Source organism: Ursus americanus, chromosome 29, assembly GCF_024610735.1.
Source record: "Ursus americanus isolate L20-20 chromosome 29, mUrsAme1.1.p, whole genome shotgun sequence".
Lineage (NCBI taxonomy): Eukaryota > Metazoa > Chordata > Mammalia > Carnivora > Ursidae > Ursus > Ursus americanus.
Window position 1 is genome coordinate 10,756,283 of NC_142155.1, and position 22,255 is coordinate 10,778,537.

At 38.4% G+C, this 22,255-nt stretch overlaps 1 protein-coding gene across 13 annotated transcripts in view; it reads right to left on the reverse strand.

Annotated features, from left to right (window-relative positions):
* The window catches only part of RIMS1 (regulating synaptic membrane exocytosis 1), a 393,719-nt gene that overhangs the window by 11,203 nt on the left and 360,261 nt on the right, over positions 1–22,255 (reverse strand). The window lies entirely within an intron of this gene.

The following is a 22,255-nucleotide window of genomic DNA, read 5'->3' on the forward strand; positions in this document are numbered from 1 at the left end:
CTTGATAAACTCTAAGTTCAGAGCAACTTCCTCAAGCCACTTTGAGAGGCACAAACCAGCATTCTATTCACAGCATGGAAATGAAATTCTAAACACTGATTGGATTAGAACAGTATCAAAAGTTTAGACAGACTCTTAGACTTCTAGTACCTGCACACTTTTTCCATCTATACATTTGATATGTTTCTGGTATTCTTTCAATTTTTCATTTAGTATTATTTAATACCCTTTAATGTATGAAAAAACGCTCTATATGCGTCTATATATGTGTATACACACATAAACTCCTTAAACCTCGTAAAACCTCCCAGAGGCAGGTGCCCCAAAACACTCCTAGATAAACCACAGGAAAGACTGCATGTTTTTCTCCCATTTTTGGTCACTGCAATCCTTTTGTAGATTGTCTAATGAAAAAAATAATTGGTTACACTATATGGACTCAATGCTGAATATTCTCTACATAAGAGCCACGGCAATTCCTTAAAAACATAAATCTGAATATGTCATTCCCTGGCTCAAGAGCTCGTGCTGGTTTATTACCAAAATTAAAAGAAAATCCAAAATTGCTACTATGGTCCATAAAATGTTCCCTAACCTGGTCCTTGGCCACCTTTCAGATCTCACATGCTGCCCCTCATCCCCTTGATCCTTGCTCTCCAGTCACATGGTCTTCCCGAATTTTCTTGAACATTCCAAGCATGCTGCTTCAGGGCCTTTTCCTGTCTTTCCCTTCTGACTCTCTTGCCTGCCTCCCTCACTTTATTCAGGTCTCAGTGCCAACGTCACCCCCTCAGAGAGGCTTTTTCTGATCCTTATCACTTTCTACCTCCTTGCCACGCTGGATATTTCTTTACAGCACTGCTCTGCCATTAAACTTCTATTTGTTTGTTGTCTGTTTCCCCAATTAGAATTTCTATGAGGAGAGGGACATTGTGAATATTATGCACTGTTATCCCTAGTATCTGGAACATTGGTATAAACTCAGTAACAAGATTACACATTTTCCTCATTCTGTATAATGTAACTATAATACAAACATGCCTCTTTTTTTTTTTAAATGATTGCACCGTGAGGTGGTGTCATAATTAAGCCATCTCCTTATTGATAAGCACTTGGGATGTTTCCAGTTGTTACAGGAGAGTTTTTATAGAGCAAATTTCTAGAGGTTGAATGCTAGTGAAAGGGTAGGAATCTGTTTAGTCTTAATAGCTATTTCTAAATTGCTATTTAGAAACATTATAGTAATTTAAATCGCTCCTACCAACATTCATATGGATGCACCCATTTTCCCACGTAAGGCTCAGGGATTCTCTACTTTTCCCCCTTCTAGTCTCTATCTTGCCTATTTGACTCATCATTGTAGAAACTGTACACTTACTGAAGGCAGTGACTTCATTTATGGACATTCTAGTGCTGGATTTATTTATTTATTTATTTATTTATTTATTTATTTATTTATTTATTGTGCCTCCTTCTCAAACGTAGTTCCTTTATGAAGTCACTATGGTAGAGCAACATTTCATTCACGCCCACATACTGGCTAGATTCCACTTGAGGGATAAAGGCAAGCCCCAAGGGTGTATTACCAAAGGGAGCTAAGCAGAGTTATGCAAATGTTTCCCCAAAGCAGCAGGAGGCAAGAAACCCAGGGTGGAACATCAAATTCTTGTTGAGAACAAGGACTATCACAGCTAGAAAAGTGAGGGCAAAATTTAAATCTAAATGGTGAGGTGATGCTGGAAACGGGAGGAGAAACAGTTAAGAGGATCATAGCGGGGAGGTTCAGGTTATTCGTTCATTCAGTTTTTCATTTGTCCATCCATCCAACAAATATTTACTAAGCACCGACTCTGTGTCACACACTGTTCTGGTGCTGGGGATATACTGACGAACGACACATTTCCTGCTATCACGGAGCTTACATTCTAGTGTGTGTACAATCAAGGCAATGAACAAATAAATATATGCTTGGTAATAAATGCTATGGAAAAAAAACCAGGCAGAATAAGGGGGGATAGAGAGTGACAGGATAGGGCAGCACTGGTTTTATTATAAAGGGCTAAGGGTCTCATTGGAGGAAGTGAGAACACAGGCTGTGAGGGAACAGGGAAGTAACACTCATGGAGGGACTGGTCCTGGTGACTGTGGGGGGGAGGCTGTGAATAATGGTGGTCAGGAGGGGGCCACTGTCTTCTCAGTAGTGCACAGCTTGCCTCTGCAGTCTTTCCAATGCTGAGGTTGACTGTGGCCAAAAGGCTCTGTCTGTCGCCAGAGATCTCAGGGCCCTGTGAGCACCTGGCAGTGCAGGTGACAGGTGCAGACAGGCTCATCAGGTGGGCTATCGTTTCCTAACACAGGTTGCATGTAGTTGTCACTTGTTACATATTTGTGCAATGATTGAAAAAATTAAAAGTGAAGAGTCTGTTGTTTACATTATTTAATTGGGACATTGAGTATTCTTAAAGAAGGGTATATTCCAGGGTGTCCTAACATTCTTAGAGCAGTTTTATAACTTCATAGCTTCCCAAATGTAAATGCTACACACTCTGAGAAAACATCTGAGAAGCTGGTTATTGAACTTTCTTTTATACTTACTTAATTTTATGAATTCGAATACATTTTTTAATTTAAAGTTTTAGTTTTAGTCCTTTTGAAGACAGCAACTAGGGACTGATACCTAGCTCTTGTATTATTCATGTTAATAAACATTCAGTGAAAAGAGCTAGAACTAAACAATTTTGTAAAGGCCTAGATAAAAATGGAATAAACAGTTCTAGCTATGAATTTGTCTTATTTAAACTCACAACAGCTTTAATACTATTTAGAATGCATGGATTGGAAAGAACTTTGTTTTGTAGATGTGGAAACTAATTTTGGAGAATTAGAATTCATGCATCAAATACTTGTTCCGCACTTACACTGAGCCCAGCCTTTTCCAGATGTTGGTGACACAGCAATGAACACAGCAGACAAAAATCCCTGCCCCAATGGAACGTACATTCTAGTGAGTATAAAGTTTTGCTCACCATCATGCTAGTGAGCAGCGGAAGCTGGATTAGATCTTCTGAACCTCAGTCTTGTGACCATTCCTTTATACCACAGTTTAGGAAAACACAAAGTCTAATCTCATTTGACAGAGAGAACAATGGTTTAGCTACGCAGGTATTTTCATGTACACATTCGCATACGGGCTTACAAATTCATTTAAAACTTTTGTTAAAAGCACATATAGTCTATACAAGTACAAATGTATATAATTATCTGTATCTATCTCTGTACTGTGCTGTGATTATAGCATAAATATATGTTCCATATATGTAATTTTAAAAATACCAATATAATGCATTAAACCACTAAATGGTATCACCATTGTTTAACAATTATTTGTATCCATTGAAGAATCATTAACCTGGTTAAGACATGAAGTCTCCTATCAAATTATGACATGAAATCTGACTTGAAACTGCTGTCCCAAGCATTATACGAAGAACAAAAGGATTAGAAAACTAGCCTATTTTAATACTCTGCATTCACAAACACATGAAAAAATTAGTAAAATCCATATCATTTAGAAACAATTATTTTCCCCTGCTTTGGAAGAATAAACTTTCCCTTATACAATGTTCCAGAATGTGTCACCTTTACATATTATTTTTCTTTTCATAATGAGATGTCTAGAAACATCCCCACTGATATATTAATTCATTCTGTAAATACTCATTAAGCAGCAAGTGCCTACAGTCTAACTGGCATTTTTCTAGGTGTTGGAGCTACGACAGTCATAAGACAGGATACTGCATATAACAAACAATGAAAACAAGTAAGTTATGATACTTTTAGAGCTGGTAATCATCATGAAAAAACAAACAAAGCAGACGAGACTGTCCCAGTAGAGTGAATTACTTTTGATCCACTGGGCAGAGAAGGCCACTTCTGAGAGTGTAAACTCTGCAAAGAACTGAAGGAAGTATTATCCGGGCAGAAGGAGCAAGTGCAAGAGCCTGAGGAGTGACTGACCATCCTTGGCTTGTCTGAGAAAGCTCTGAAAAGCTGAAGTAAGATGGATGAGGAGAAGATGGAGTGGGAGAGGCTGAAGGAGCTGGTGGGGCATGACCTGCTGGAAAATAGCCTGGATTTTGTGCTGAGTATAATGGAAGCCACAGGGAAGGGTCATGTCTGATTCACATCTTCCAAGGATTGTTCTAGCTATTGTGTGGAGAAGGAGTTGTAGGAACTAGAAGTGGAAGCACGGGAAGAACTGGAAAGCTACTTCCCTACCTGAGATAAATAGTGGCTTAGGTTAGGGAAAGAGTGGTGGAGACAAGGGAAGAGGGTGAACTTGGATTATATTCTGAAGTGGAACTGACAGCACTTGCTCTATTAGACATCTAAGTGGTTCAGAAAAAAAGAACAAATTCATTGACTTTCAGGTTTTTAGTTAGGATAACTAGCTGAATGGTAGTGTCACTTACTGAAAAGGAAGAGGAATTCATTGTGAGTGGTGGAAATGATGAGTTCTCTTTTGGAAGTTTGAAGGGCTTCCTAAATAGCCATGTGGACAGTAAAGTAGGAAATGTGTGTATGATCAGGACCACGAGGGACAGGTTAGGGTTGGAAATAGGTCAGTCGGTAGATAGACGGACAGGATATATTGGCATACAGATGGAATTAAAAATCTATAGTACTTAATGTAGTACTATAGGAGGAAGTATAGATAGAGATAAAAAGAGTAGACAAAATAGAGCTTAGGCTATTTTCCATATTTAGAGGTCCAGAAGAAAGTCAAGACTCTTAAGGAGCCTAGAAAGGAAGACGTTTTAAGGCATGGGGAGAAATTAAGTGTCATGTGCAGAAATTAGAAGAATAAAGTGTTACGAGTAAAGAAAAAAAAGTGTTGTTTACTACTTAGAATTTTAGTAAGAAATAGACACAGAGTGCCTGGGTGGCTCAGTCGGTTAAGTGCCTGCCTTTGGCTCAGGTCATGATCCCAGGGTTCTGGGAATCGAGCCCAACATCGGGCTCCGGGCTCCATGGGGAGCCTGCCTCTCCCTCTCCCTTCCCCCCTCCACCTGGCTAGTGCCTGAGCTCTCTCTCTCAAATAAATACATAAAATCTTAAAAAAAAAAAAAACAGACACAGAAGTGGTGATAGAGCTCGTCTCCCTGGAGATGACCGGTTTCAAGCATAGATTTGGTGAAGCTGTAAGGCTGGGAGCCTGAAGGGAATGGCCAGTCAGAAGAGAGAATGAGAGACAAGTTAGTAGAGGGGGCTCCTATGACTATTTTGAAAAGGTTTGTTGTGATTGAGAGGTAGTATTTGGAGAGCTGTATAGGATAGGTGGAGGTTGTCTAGTTTTTAAGATATGTGCCATTAGAGCCCGTTTCTGTGCAGATGGGAATGATTAAATGCACAAGATAAAACATAACATTTTTAGATCTAATATTATTGGTTGGGAAGGTGGATAAACATAGATAATGTCTGATAAATCATCTTTCCCTCAAAGTATTCTCTAATACCCAATGAATAGTCAATTTCATCAATTAATTGGAAAAATCAGTAAAAGAATAGCACTTAATTGATTAAACAGTTCGGATCTGAAAGATAAATGCAGTAATATCCTAGTAGCTCACGAAGAGAAACTATAGAGTAGATGCAGTCTTTTGGTTACCCTGAAAACAAAACTGAAATCAGTGATAAAAATTATTATTTTTTTATGTACAGAGACAAAATCCAGTTATGTTTTTTAAAAAGAAAAATTGTTGTAGTTAATATGCTTTGGTCATTCGTTCCCTTGTTTACTTACTCAACAAACTGTTCTCTGAGTGCTTTGGGTCCAGGACTGCATATGGAAGCGTGGAAAGGAAAGAGGCCCTGTCCCCAGCCATGTCATTGTCTAGCAGGACAGACTGACAAGCAGAAGTTTAATTATGATGTAGTCTAAGTGTGACATAGAGGACTTATTTTATATTTATTTAGCTTTAGGTATTTGTCTTATGTACATATTCAATAATATGGAGAGCGGAAGAGAAAGGGAAGAGAAGGAACAATTTAAATAGTGAGTGTGAGTCTGCGCTTGCTCTGCCACTAAATGAACATGTAACTTAGGGAGACCATGAGGTGAGAAATGCAAATCTTGTCTTCCTTTACTTTGTTTCAGTTTCCGAAGATAATCTGGTGTTTATGATGATCTCTAAAATAGGCTTCCTAAAAAACCAAACCAACCAACCAACCAACCAACCAACCAACCAACCAACCAACCAACCACTTTATCTGGTGTTCAAACAAAGCAGCAGCAATTACAGTCAAACTGACAGTATTAGATACGCTGAGACGAGACTGGTATCCAAGGGATTTTAAAAGGAAATTTTAACTCCATGCAGATAGGGAATGGGGGTGGGGTTGTATTTTAGGCTAAGAGAGTAGCATATTTAAAGGTCCTGACATGATAAAGAACATAGTCCCTTGAGAAAACTAGCTTTCCAGAATGACCAGAGTTCTGTGAATGGTGACAGGTGGTGGCAGGGCAGGCTCCCGAGGGGCCTTTCCTCTCATGTTCTGAAGGTGTACCGTTACTATCATTTGGGTGGCTGTTGTATTGTTATTTATAAATGTTCTTAATGACTTCAAGGTCTTGGTCTTCCCAATGCCCACATGAAGTTGTGTGTAATTTGTGTATATACAATCTGATATAGAAGTATTATCAAAGGGCTTTAAAAATCATTCTTTAAAAGAAAGCATCCAGCAGTTCCCCTTTGTTGGTGTCGGACGCTCCCAAAGTTGTCATAACCACGTAGAAATCTTTGAGGTGGTCTGTTCTAATCGTACCACAGCTTTTCTCAGTTTTTAAACAAACAAAAATGTTCATTTTATGTTATGCCAAAGTTTTTAAAATACATTTCATCCCAAGCCAGATAAGCACAATTTGTAAAAATTGCATAGATCCGAAGATTATTTTTAGAAAATTGCATGAGGGCCCTTTGACTTTATGGTTTCCCTCATTTACCCTCCATGTTAATCCTACAAGCCATAAAGTCCATAATTTCCCTTTCCTCTTCTCCTTTTCCAGAGAGATTTATAATGAAATATAGTGGTCAAGAAAATAAAAATAGTATCATAAAGAATATTTTTGTGAGACAATGGAATACATCCCCTTGATGATATTTTCAGAACACTTCAAGTCTTTCTTGGCAAGGTGCCTATCCTTTTTTATTTCACTGCCATAACCCAAAAGAGGTAAAATGTTTTCTCTTGCTGCCACACTTTAAGTTCTCTGCAGATACGACTTTAGAAAAGGGATTCATCTGTACTGAACACTGACCTGTATTTTTCCATCTCTTCTGTGGCTAATAGTTCTTCTCTGGCCAGAGACCTAGTGTTGTTCTGAGCCCCTGTAAGACCCGCCTGTCATGCTCACTTCATTCAACCACACTTGATCTTTTCAGCAAAACATCTGCCAGTGTCACACTGATTTTTCCTCTTGCCTGGCTGGTGAAAATGTCAGCAATAGCAAGTTCAAGACACTCTTTTAAATAACTTTCATGTTGAATTTAGTAAGGCTGCAAAAAAATATTTAGATGGAGAGGTTTACTGTCACTGAAACATACCACCTGTACCCTCTCCTATTTTGGCCAAAGCTGTAGGATGGGAGCGGTCAAATGTTGAAATTTCACTGCTGCAAATCGATTTTGCAGCCTCAGTGTTCCCAGAGTGTTTCTGTGTTATGGACCCCGCCCCCTCCCCAATTCATAGGTAGAAGTTCTAACCCTGAGTATTCCAGAATATGACTGCATTTGGAGACAGGGCCTTTAAAGAGGTGATTAAGTTAAAATAACACTGCTAGGGAGGTCCTAATCCTCACCTTTTTTGTTTTCTTATGAAAAGAAGGCATTAGGACACAGAGAGACACCCCCACCATGGGAAGAGGGCAGCCATTTGAGAGCCAGGAAGAGAGGCCTCGGAGGAAAGCAAACCTGCTCACACCTTGGTCATGGACTTCCAGCATCTAGAACTGTGAGAAGGTAAATATCTGTTATTTTACTCCCCCCACCCCCTTCTCCGGTACTTTGTTACGGCAGCCTGAGCAAACTAATGCATCTAGGGAGTGGCTCGTGTTATTTTAACACTCTAAAGCCATCTTCTTATTTAATAAATGTGATGATTTAAATATAATGTAAAGCACCTAGGGCTATATAATCACCTAAATGGTCTGAGGGTGAGATTAAGCCCCAGATACTGGGATGAACTTGTTTCAGGTTTTCTTGGTTAAAAAACGGTCTGAAATACACCTGGATATACCTAAATCATTTATTAGCAATCCCTGATATTCAGAAAATAAGGTCTTAGATTTATTTTCCCAGGAGTAGTAAATATATCACATTTAGATCAATTTTTCTTTTTTTACTCTCCTTTAGTCTAAATTAATACCATAGATGCATCTGGGTTTTATTTATTGATTATAAATCTAGCGTATCTCCTTACTCTCTACCATCCTGATTGTAAAAATAAAGCAATACTTTAGGCTAAACTTTGTTTTATTGTATATTTCAGGTTTTGTTTTGATTTTTAAATTTTTGTTTAAATTCAAGTTATCACTAGAGAATCTTTCCTCCTATCCAGTTTCAAAAGGCAGCCTACCATTCCAGGTTTTGTTTTGATTTTTAAATTTTTGTTTAAATTCAAGGTATTACTATTTAGAGAATCTTTCCTCCTATCCAGTTTCAAAAGGCAGCTGAACAGGAACTTGTTGGAGAGGCAATTCTGGAACCTGAATGTCTGTATTCCAGTACCAGCTCTACCACGTACTAATGCCGTGCCTGCCGCAGCTTACTTGGCCTCTCTATGCCTCGCCTTCCTTATCCATGAAAGGAGGGGGATAATAACCTAGCTCACAGGATGATTTTGAGCAGTAAGTGAGATAATCCACGTAAAGCACTCAGGACAGTGTTCAGCACCTGTTTAAGTTATATATTGTTATACAATAAGATCTCCAGTATTTTGTACAGATTAAGTCTCCAAGATGAATGATGCTAATTCCCTTTGCTCTACTCAAAGCACATGTTTCTGTGCCTCATATTTAACTCAAAATATTATTTAGAATGAAGCATAAATTGCAACATGTCACAGAGATGACTTGTGCCCCCAATACCCATTCTTACCCTTTTCTCTCAGTGAGAGAATTTCCCCATCCTACTAGCTAAAGACCCATCACATACCCTTTCCTTCTCCCCTCTTGACGGCATGGGGACATAATGGTGGGAGCTGCAGCAACTACTCTGGACCTCAAGATGGAAGCACTTGTTGAAGCTGGCACAGCCTGGATCCCTGACATGATGGAGCATTATACCCCTACGGGACTATCCACCTGGACTGTTACATGATACTCTTGATTAAGCCACTGTATCTAAGGGTATCTTGTTATAGCAGCCTATCTGCTATCAGAGTACATAGTATTCTAAATAAAACCCAGTGGGGATTTAAAAAAATAAAATAGTAATTTTGTGAACAGTCCTGTCAATTCTTTAACTTTAGATAAGAAACTTGGATTACACTGGATTTTTCCTCTATAGTTCTATATTTGGAAAAATAAGGCTCTTCTCACAATAAAGTTAATGGAAATTTTTCTTCCTTATGAAGTGTCAGAGTATGTAGGATTAGAAGGGGAGAAACTAGCAATAAATCATGTTCATTAAGTATTGTTATTGTAGATGGGACTTCCGGGAAAGATGGCGGAGGAGGATCATCGGCTCACCTTGTCCCACGGATCCACCTAGCTAACACCCACATCAGTATGAATAACCTAGAAAATGACCCGAACACTGGCAGAACAGACTCTCCAGAGCTCAATGTAGAGAACAGTCCACACTGCAGAGGGTAGGAAGGGTGAAGACAGGTTGGGAGTCAAATGGACCCACAGGAGTGTGGACATGTGAGCGCTGTGGACATGAAGAGGGAGAAGAACACCCGGGTATGGGGAACCCACACTGGGAAAATGAATTCCCATACATTTGGCTTTGAAAAGCAGAGGGGCTTAACTTTTTGAGTTCTTACAATCAGTGGGGGTTAACACCGGGAACTTTAAAAAACAGTGCGCTTGGCTCTGGGAGAGTTGGAGGGCAAGAGGAAACTGGGTCCTTACCCTTAAAGAGACAATACAACAAATAGCCCCACTGAGATACAGCATAGAAGCAGTAGTTTGAAAGCCACCTAGGGTATACAAGAAGAAGATTTATTTAATAATCTTAGAGCATGTGCTGGAGGGGCAGGGATCTTTGGGAGACTTTTCCAAGAAAAAGAGAGCTGGTGGGTGTCATTTTCCTCCTCCACCCCCAAGCCTAGATACAGAGGCACCCGTGGGAACTAGCACAGCATGAACACTCTCTACCTAGCTTGCCAGTAGCATGCTCCACTCCTGCATGCTTCTGTGGATTCACCCTCTCCATCCAGGCCTATGCAGGAGTTTTCCTGAGTGGCTGCAGCTCTCTTCCCACAGCAAACAGGCACAGACTTTGCTAACAGTGAGTCTCACCCCTGTGCTCTCCTGCACACCTGCCCTTTCTAATACATCCTTGGCTGGCACCATACAAATGGTGCCACAAGCCCACTGGGCTGGGGGCAGAGTTCTGGTTTGACTGCAAGCTGCACCCATCAATGAAAGCTTCTCAGGGACAACACAGGCAAAATGTCATGTGGTTCAGTGCTACTGCATCTCTGGCAAACTCCTGGTTTGACTCACCTCAAACAAGGTGGCCCCAGACTGGCCCACTAACAACACAGGGACCAAACCCTGCCTACAACATGCAAAGAGAGCCATTGCATATGACTGAAGGCAAAAGAGGCTCAGCACAATAGTAGGGCACATGCAACACATAGGAGACACTCCTGAAATGCCAGTTTCTGGTGATCAGGGGATATTGCACTTCAGGGCACTGCAGAACCTCTTCTTCATAAAGCCACTGCTTTCCAGAGGAGGAGATGTAGCTGACTTTCTTAACACATAGAAACAAAGAGAGTTGGATAAACTGAGGAGACAGAGGAATATGTCCCAGATGAAAGAACAGGACAAAATCACAGCAAGAGATAAATGAAATGGAGATAAGTAATACATCTGATAGAGAATTTAAAGTAATGTTCATAAAGATACTGGACTTGAGAAAAGAGTGGAAGACCTCAGTGAGACCCTCAACAAAGAGAGAGAAAACATAAAAAAGGACCAATAAGAGACAAGGAACTCAATAATTGAAATTAAAAATACACTAGATGGAATAAATAATAGACTTGAGGAAACAGAAGAACAGATCAGTGACTTGGAGGACAGAGTAATAGAAAGCAATCAAGCTGAACAGAGGAGAGACAAATAATAAGAAGAAATGAAAATAGACAATGGGAACTCAGTGATGCCATCAAGAGTAATAACATTTGCATTATAGGGATCCCAGAAGGAGGAGAGAAAACAGAAGGGGCAGAAAATTTATTTGAAGAAATAATAGCTGAAAATTTCCTCAACGTGGGGAAGGAAACAAATCCAGATTGAGGAGGCAAAGAGAGCCCCCAACAAAATCAACTCAACCAGGGGTCCACGCCAAGACACATAATAATTAAAATGGCAAAACGTAGTGATAGAGAATTTTAAAAGCAGCAAAAGAAGACAGTAACATATGAGGTAAACCCCATAAGGCTATCAGCTGATTTTTCAGCAGAAACTTTGCAGGCCAGAAGACAGCGGCATGGTATGTTCAAAGTGCTGAAAGAAAAAAAAACTCTGCAGCCAAGAATACACTATCCAGCAAAGCTATCATTCAGAATAGAAGGAGAGATAAGGAGTTTCCCAACAAACAAATGTTAAAGGAATTCCTGACCACTAAACCAGTCCTACAAGAAATGTTGAAGAGGACTCTTTGAGTGGAAAGGAAAAGACCATAAGAAAGAGAAAGAAAACTAGGAGGCACAAAAACTGTAAAATTAATTATATCTATAGAAATCAGTCACAAAATAAAAGGATGTGAAGTATGATGCAATATACCTAAAAGGTGGAAGGAAGAGGGGTAAAGAATGGGTTCACACTTAAGCAACCATCAACTTAATATAGATTACTATAAGTATAAGTTGTTATATTTAAACCTAATGGTAACCACAAATAAAAAAACCAGTAATAGATATGCAAAAAATAGAAAGGAATCCAAGTATATCACAAAAGAAAGCCAGCGAGAGAAGACTGCAAGAGAAGAAAGAAACAGAGAAGAACTACAAAACAACCATAAAACAAGTAACAAAATGTCAGTAAGTATATTCCTATCAATAAATACTTTAAATGTAAATGGACTAAATGCTCCAATCAAAAGACAGGGTGACAGAATGGATAAAAAAGCAAGACCTATCTGTGTACTGCCTCTTAGAGACCCATCGATGTACTGCCTATTACAGACATGCAGATTGAAAGTGAAGGGATGTAAAATAATTTATCATGCAAATGAAGTGAAAAGAAAGCCAGGGTAGCGATACTTATATCGGACAAAACAGACTTTAAAACAAAGACTGTAACAGACAAATGACACCATATAATCACAGAGGGGACAATCCAACAAGAAAATACAACAATTGTAAATATTTAAGCACCCAACATGGGAGCACCCAAATACATAAAGCAGCTAATAATGAACATACAGGGAATAATCAATAGTAATACAATAATGGTAGGGGATTTCAACACCCCACTTACATCAATGGGACAGATCATGCACACAGAAAATCAACAAGGAGACAGAGGTTTTGAATGACACACTGGACAAGGTGGATTAATAGATACATTCAGAACATGCCATTCCCAAAAAGCAGAATGCACATTCTTTTTGAATGCACACGGAATCCTTCAGAACAGATTACACATTAGGCCACAAAACAAGTTTCAACAAATTCAAAAAGATCAGTCATAACATGCATCTTTTCTGACCACAATGTTATGAAACCAGAAATCAACCACTAGAAAAAAATTTGAAAAGAACACAAATACATGGAGGTTAAATAACATGCTACTAAACAATGAATGGGTCAACCAAGAAATCAAAGAGGAAATCAAAATACACATGGGGACAAATGAAAATGAAAACACAACAGCCCAAAATCTTTGGGATACAGCGAAAGCTATTCTAAGAGGAAAGTTTATAGCAATACAAGCCTACCTCAAGAAGCAAGAAAAATCTCAAACAACCTAACCTTACACCTAAAGAAGCTAGGTGTAACAAAACCCAAAACCAGTAGAAGGAAGGAAATAATAAATATTAGAGCAGAAATAAATGAGATAGCAACTAAAAAAAAAAAGAACACAATAGAACAGATCAATGAAACCAGGAGCTGGTTCTTTGTAAAGATCAACAAAATTGATAAACTTCAGTGAGATTCATAAAAAAAAGAGAGAGAACTCAACTAAACAAAATCAGAAATGAAAGAGGAGAAATAACAACTGACACCACAGAAATACAAAGGATTATGAGACTCTTATGAAAAATCATATGCCAACAAACTGGACAACCTAGAAGAAATGGATAAATTCCTAGAAACATATAACCTCCCAAAACTGAATCAGGAAGAAACAGAAAATAAAAGCAGGCCAATTACCAGCAATGAAATTTAATCAGTAATCACACACACACAAAAAGCAAACAAACAAAAAACTCCCAACAAACAAAAGTCCAGGACCAGATGGTTTCACAGCTGAATTCTACCAAACATTTAAAGAAGAGCTAATACCTATTCTTCACAAACTATTCCAAAAAAATAGAAGAGGAAGTTAAACTTCCCAATTCATTCTGTGAAGCCAGTATTACCCTGATACCAAAAGCAGATAAAAACATTACAAAAAAAGTGAAATACGGGCTAATATCTCTGATGAACATAGATGCAAAAGTCCTCAACAAAATATTAGCAAACTGAATCCAACAGTACATTATAAAATCATTCACCACTGTCAAGTGGGTTCATTTTGGAGACACAAAGGTGGTTCAGTATTTGCAAATCAATCAACGTGATACATCAACAAGAGAAAGGATAAAAACCATATGATCATCTCAGTAGGTGCAGAAAAAGCATGTAACAAAGTACAACATCTATTCACGATAAAAACTTCCAACAAAGTAGGTTTAGAGAGAACATACCTCAACATAATAAACTCCATAAATGGAAAACCCATAGCAAATATCACATTCAATAGGGAAAAACTGAGAGCTTTTCCCCTAAGAACACGAACAAGACAAGGATGTCTACTCTTACCACTTTTATCCAGCATAGTACTGGAAGTCCTACTCACAGCAATCAGACAACAAAAAGAAATAAAAAAGCATCCAAATTGGTAAGGAAGAAGTACAACTTTCATTATTTGCAGATGGCATACTATATATAGAAAACCCTAAACACTCCACCAAAAAATTACTAATACTTATAAGTGAATTCAGTAAAGTCACAGGGTACAAAATCAATACACAGAAATTCACTGCATTTCTATGCATTAATAATGAAGTAGCAGAAAGTGAAATTAAGAAAACAATCCCATTTACAACTGCATCAAGAATAGTAAGATACCTAGGAATAAACCTAGGACGTGAAAACCAAGGAGGTAGAAGACCTATACTCTGAAAGCTATAAAATACTGATGAAAAAAACTGAAGATGACACAAACAAATGGAAAGATATTCCATGCTCATGGATTGTGAGAACAAATACTGTGAAAATGTCCATTCTACCCAAAGCAATCTATAGATTTATTGCAATCCCTATCAATATACCAACAGCATTTTTCGTAGAACTAGAACAAATAATCCTAAAATTTGTACAGAACCAAAAAAAGTTCCCGGATAGCCAAAGCAATCTTGAAAAAGAACAAAACTGGAGGAATCACAATCCCAGATTTCAAGAAATACTACAAAGCTGTAGGAATCAAGACAGTATGATACTGGCACAACAATATACACATAGATCAATAAAACGGAACACAGATGTCAGAAATAAACCCGTGATTATATGGTTAATTAATCTTTGACAAATGACGCAAGAATATATAATGGGAAAAAGACAGTCTCTTAAACAAATGGTGTTGCAAAACCACCAAACTGCGCCACTTTCTTACACCATACACAGAATAAACTCAAAATGCATTAAGGACCTGAAACCATAAAAATCCTTAAAGGGAGCACAGGCAATAATTTTTCTGATGTCAATGGTAGCAATATTTATGTAGATGGTCTCCTGAGGCAAGGGAAACAAAGGCAAAAATAAACTATTGGGACTTCAACAGAATAAAAAGCATCTGCACAGCAAAGGGAACAATCAACAAAATGAAAAGGCAACTTAATGAATAGGAGAAGATATTTGCAAAAGACATATCCTGTAAACGGTTAGCATCCAAAATATATGAAGAACTTATACAACCCAACACCAAACCCCCCACATAATCCAATTAAAAGTGGGCAGAAGACATGAACAGACATTTCTCCAAAGAAGACATGCAGATGTTCAACAGACACATGAAAAGATGCTCAACATCACTCATCATCAGGGAAATGCAAATCAAAACCATGATGAGATACCACCTCACACCTGTCAGAATGGCTAAAATAAAAAACACAAGAAATAAGTGTTGGTGATGACGTGGAGAAAAAGAACCCTCATGCACTGCTGGTGGGAACGCAAACTGGTGCAGCCACTGTGGAAAAAATATGGGGTTTCTCAAAAAATTAAAAATAGAACTACCGTATGATCCAGTAATTCCGCTACTGTGTATTTACCCGAAGAACACCAAAACACTAATCCAAAAGGCTAGAGGCACCCCTATGTTTATTGCAGCATTATTTACAATAGTGAGGACATGGAAGCAGTCTTGGGGCAACCAAGACTATCTCATGCGTAAAACTGTCCCATGCTTCATAATAGCATAAATCCCTTCTTTTGATACATTTGAAGAGTTATCATTAGGATAAATCTGTTGGGTATTTTTGTATGGAGTTTTGGTCAGACTCTGAAAACTTGGGATGAATTTTGATGATAAAAACCAACGAAGTCTCATGTGAGTCACAAAATCCTATTCTCTTTGGTAGAGTTTTATCTCCCGTCAGTTCAGGAAACTTGGGGGTACAAGAAGAAAGGAGTGGATGTGTAGAACAACAGTTCTACTGGTTACATATATCTTTGAAGACTCAATCCTCACTTCTCTGTCCCTCTGGTTGGCGATCTCCACGTTGGCACACAGTGGACTCCAAAGCCTTACAGACCCAGACAGAATGTCTTTCAAGTCCAGCAGGTGGAGTAAGAGCAGGGCAGCAGAGAAAGAGGTTCGGTGTAGTGGAGCTTATACTTCACAGAAGAAGAGAGAATGTGCTAGTACATATTGCAATGTCTTGTTTATGACCCTCACGTGATCGGGTGTTTCTCTGTGCATGCTTAATAGAATATGAAAGCATTATTTGCTAAGATTTGATTTAAGCAGAGATTCCAAAGAAAACTGGGGTGCTGGGATCAGTCTTTTTAAAAAACTATAAAATTGGAAAATCATATTGACCTTTTTTTAACTTAAATTTTTAACTTAATTTTTTTTTGTTTCGTGTTTTTATTTAAATTCTAGTTAGTTAACATGGGCGATGTTGGTTTCAGGAGCAGAATTTAGTGATTCGTCACTTATATATAACACCCAGTGGTCATCACAAGTGACTTCCTTAATAGCCATCACTTATAATTTTTAAGAATTTTCAGGAGGAAAAAAGAAGTCAAGTCAGATGCACTAACAGTCATCTCTTTCCTTTTGCATTTATAAAATAAAGAAATAATAGATAAAGGTGCTCGGAGACATCTTTACTACTGAAAGCTTTTAAAAATAATCCAGTTTCCATTTTATTAGTGAGGATATCCAAGTATTCTGTCAGATGGGATACTTTCAACTCAGTAGGTGAGGATTACAGACATATTAACTAGCAAACTTCCATGGAGTCAGCAGCCAGAAGATACCGCAGAATCCTATACAGGTGATATCTTAGTTACAAACAATCCCACACTCATTGTCCCCTTTCTGCCCAAGCCTTGCCCCACTACTTCTGGAGACCTGCATACACCCATAGGAGATTTTGTGTTGTCTCCTTGTAGAGGAAGAAGCAAAATCAACTGTGAAAAAGTAAGGACTACTCGAGGTGGCTGCACTCTCCCAAAATATTATCATCGGGAAATGTTTCACTTTAGTTTGTTATATCATAATTGGTGGTTTATTTGGATTTCTGATTACCAACTACCTCTGGTTGCTACAAGTTAGTTCATCAGCTTATTTTTTCTAACACTCAGCTGACATACCTAATCTAGAGGATGGGATCAAAATTTTAAAAATAGTTATATCTATTTACTGAGTGATCAGAAAGGTCATTTACGGTTTAAGGTGGGGGAGGTATCAGGATTAGCTAGTAGGCAAAGAAGGAGTTAAGTTAATAAATTGGGGAGAAGTTTTTTAGATTCTGAGTGAAGAGAGGAGAATAAATTAAGTGGGGGGAGGGGGAGCGAAAGAGAGATCAATTTTCCTGTGGCAAAAAAAGACCACAAGAGTGAGGGTGGCCATCAGCACAATGTGATTCTGCTCTGCAAAATGCCGTAACTACTTCATTCCAGGTTGGCACTGAGATCAAAACATACTTCAGAACATAGTAAGCAGCAAAATGGACAAATTAAGTAAACTGTGGTAATTCGAGGTCTGGCCACATAGGTCTTGGGAGTAATTTGGGGGTTGGTTGTATGCTGTTGATGAAGAATGATTCCATGACTGGCAAGAATGCAAGTGTACAAAAGGGTTAATTTGAGCCTGTGTGCTTGAGAGATTTGAGAAACTGCAGGCTGGCTGCTTCTCTATTGACTGTGATTAGAATAAGTATTAAGTAACAAAATGTAAAGTTGCGTATCCATAAGAGCAAAAGAAAACCCTTAGGAAATAAAGAGAAAATATTTGGTGGGAAAACTGGTACAACAGAATATTGAAAATGTTATGTCTTTAATTTTTACCCCACTACCTTCCATCTTTAGAAAATCAGGCAAACAAGAACTTGAAATCTACAATACAATAAAAGCCTAAAAGTATGATGGTGAAGGGGAAATCTAGTGACAAAGGTTTACCAATCCCCAGAACTACATTACCTATATCTCAGGGACTATAAGGAATTAACTGAATTATGTCAAGCACAGTATTTAAAGATTCTGTAGGCAAACAACGAATGTGCTTAACCAGATAGCTAAGCATTAATAGAGGGACTATCTTAACAACGTGGGGGCTAGGAATCATGCACATATTACTGATACTAATTTGACATCCTTAGCAAAGTCGACTACTATCTGCGTCTCATTTTTCCAGATATTGCTTATTACTTTCTTTTTTTTTTTTTTTAAAGATTTTATTTATTTATTTGACAGAGATGGAGACAGCCAGCGAGAGAGGGAACACAAGCAGGGGGAGTGGGAGAGGAAGAAGCAGGCTCATAGCGGAGGAGCCTGATGTGGGGCTCGATCCCATAACGCCGGGATCACGCCCTGAGCCGAAGGCAGACGCTTAACCGCTGTGCCACCCAGGCGCCCCTGCTTATTACTTTCAAGGCATTGTCCTGGTTAACTCAATCGTAAAACAGTGATAGTCCTGGTAGTTTAAAGAGTTAGAGAAGCATTAGGTGTTAACCACACCAAAACATTTGATTCTTGTTCAGCTACATGCTATAGACTGAATGTTTGTGTCTTCCCCGGCTCCCCATATATGGAGCCTAATACCAAATGTGATGGTCTTAGGAGGTGGGGCTTTTGGATTAGGTCTTGAGAGTGAAGCCCTTATGAATGGGACTAGTGCCCTCATACGAGACACCTTAAGTAGTTTACTTGCCCTTTCCATCATATCAGTTTATAGTAAACAGATGGCCATCTATGTATGAACCAGGAAGCAGGCCCTTACCAAACCTGATCATGCTGGTACCCTGGCCTTAGACTTCCAAGACTCCAGAACTGTGAGAAATAAATTTCTGTTGTTTATAAACTGGCTAGTCTATGGTATTTTTGTTATAGCAGCCTGAACAAAGACATAACTTGACAGTTGGGAGGAAATGAACATGGCCAAGATTGTAGAGTTCATACATTTTTTCTAGAGGGGAGACTACGATATAAGCTAAAAGCAAACCTGATATTTTTCCATTAGAGCAGAAGTAAATTTAAAAGAATATTAAATACTTAATATATTTTGAGGCTTATGTAATATTAAAGCAGTAAACCAATTTCATATTGGCAATATTTATTTCCAGTTCATCTCAAATGAGGATTAAAAGAATACTAAAAATAAACACTGAGATGAAATACTGAAATGTATATGATAGGTAGATTAAATTGATCATTTTAGAATAGATCTGAAACTTAGCACTGGAGCTCTAAAAATTAATGATCTCATCCAAACTCTGTTTAAAGAACCCAAGGTGCAGTAACGTTAAATCCTTAGCTTGTGGTTGCACAGTTCCTTAATGCCACAGTGAGGTTTAGAGCCTGGCATCTTTCTGCTCCGAAGTGTCTCTGTCTGGCCTTTATTGTAGATGAAATGTCAATTCCTATTTTATATAAAAAAAAAGAAGTCTCATCATGAAAGCGGTGAATGGAATGTATCCTTTATTCCTATTTGTTTCAGAAAGAACACACATTGTCACACTCTATTGTTCACACTTTAACAGGCCAAGTCCAGCCTCTAGTGATTTTAGCATTTCTCTGCTACAATAAATTGTTATGTAACAGGTGGCACAGCCTGGAGGCAGCCATTAGAGAGTCCTTGCAATGAATAGGAACCCAATCACTGCAGATTAGACCCAGTCCAGACAAATCACTCTTAGTTCTGCTGTTCTCCTTAGAGACAGGAAAGTTTTGTTTCCAAATCTAATTCTGAAGTAGTACAGTAAAAAGCTTTCAATAATGCTTCTTGAAATTGCCCCTAAAAAAGTACAAAGGAGAAAAGTACTGTATGCCACTGGTTCCCTAAATTTTTGGTATGTTGATTTCAGCTGTATTTCTCTACAAAATAAGTAAGTTCGTATTTTTTGAAAGATAATAGGCAGTCAAGTTCTAAATCAGTCTGAGGGGGAAAAGCATGTTTATGGATTTGAAGGCTTCATCTACCATTTGCTAAATTAAAGGCAAAAAAACATGAAAAAATTTAAAAGATAGAACTCTGGAAGGCACAGGCAAAAATAATTACCTCAGGACTACATTAAACAATTCTGATGAGAGATGACATTTAATTTTGCAAAAATTAAATACCATGGAAATATGCACCAGCAATTTAATTGAAGATACATCTATTTAACTTTTACATTTGCCTTTCAAGAACACTGCAATATAATGTTGATGTGCAAAGTCATTCTCTGGTTCTTGCAACCCATACTGCAATAGTTATATTCATAAAGGATACCACCATTTGCAAAATAATTTCAACTTACTCATGTGGGAACCATATTTTAACTTACTTGCATTTGTAATCAATGCTAGGAAGCATATGGTTGCAGGGAAAATAGAGGTGAAATGTCAATTTGCCTAAGAACTACCCATAATAGACCCTTAGATCTCTCTGTCTCTCTTTCTCTCTCATAGAGAAAGGGAATAGCAGTTTTCACTGTCACAAGCATTTTAAATGCTGTTGATTAAAGTTAAATTAACAAAGTGTAAAAATGCCAAGTTCTTCACATCAAGAAGAATCTCTTCTTTGGAAAAGGCACATTTTTCTCTCACATCACATCCGTCTGTCTTTTATTTTCCTGGGAAGACAGATTTCTCCCATCCTTCCTCCCTTCCAACTACATCTTTACACCAAACCTCTCCTTTTCCTTTTGGGTATTAGGAGAATGGTATTCTTCCTCCTCCTTTGGATTCTTACATACACTCCCCCTTCTCTTCTTCTCTACCTTATTCCCTTACATTTTATTCTGTGAATGCAGAACTCTCAAAAATTCTCCTTCCATGAACTGTTCATAAACATATATAGGTTTGGGGCACCTGGGTGGCTCAGTTGGTTAAGTGTCCAACTCTTGATATCAGCTCAGGTCTTGATCTCAGTGTTGTGAGATCGAGCCCCACGTCAGGCTCTGTGCTGGGCATGGAGCCTGCTTAAGATTCTCTCTCTCCCTCTCCCTCTGCCGCCACCCCACCATAATAAACATATATAGGTTTGCCTTCCTTACATTATTTTCTCATATACGTGCATACATAGCTCTCCTTCCTTTCTCAAATACATATTAAACACTTAAAATGGTATTGAAAGGAGCTTACTTACAATCTGATGGGGGAGGAAAACACAGAAGCAATTCTATTTCAGCAGGATAAGACGTGTAAAACATGCCTAAGTGAGTGATGGGACAAAGGAGGAAGTTAACATCTCTGATGGCGTGAGTTAAGGAACTTCCTACAGAGGAGGAGATGCTTGAGCCATACCTTGGAGGTTAAATACAAGTTTGCCGGACAGATGAGGAAGGGAAAGAGCATTCAAGACTATGGGGTCTAAGGTCCCTGAAAGACCTCTCTATTAAGTAATCAGAACAGTTGTACCTTTAATTCCTTATTACCTATAATGTGTATCTAATTTTTTATTTCTGAAACACCTGCAATCTGGAGTGTTTCTCATCTGTTCTACTTGTACTTTCAAAGTTAGGAGTAAAAAACTACTGACCTTTTCTCAGTGCAAATTCTGTTTGGACCTCTGGCAGCAGGATTCCCAAAATACAGGAGGAAAGCAGGGGAACCACAGCAATGCTCCCTGGTCCACTGGAAATGTCTGGAAACTAGTGAGAAAGTGTAGCAAAGAGAGGGACAGCCAAGGCTATATGCTATTGTGGTTCTCTTCTTAGCTCTTTAATCCTTTTTTCCCTTTATCTTTTAGTTCATTCTTCTTTCTTCTCCCCTCTAAAATGTTTTTATCTCCAGAACTCATCTTTGATGTAGAAGTTTACAGGCTTCTCTGGGGATCTCCCACTTGACTGGCAGGGATATTGTCTATGTGGATAACGTCCATCTTGGTATCTCCAGTCTCGATAATTTTCCTGAGTTTCAATTCCGAATTTCCTATATATTTCTGGCCATCTTCACCTAAGAAATCCTACCAGCACCTTGGAGTTTATATAGCACTTTGGAGATTTTTGAAGGTTTATGATGGATCAACTTGGCTAGTCTATAGTCCCCAGTTATTCAATCAAACAAATCTAGGTGTCGTTGTGAAGGTATTTTGTAGGTGTGA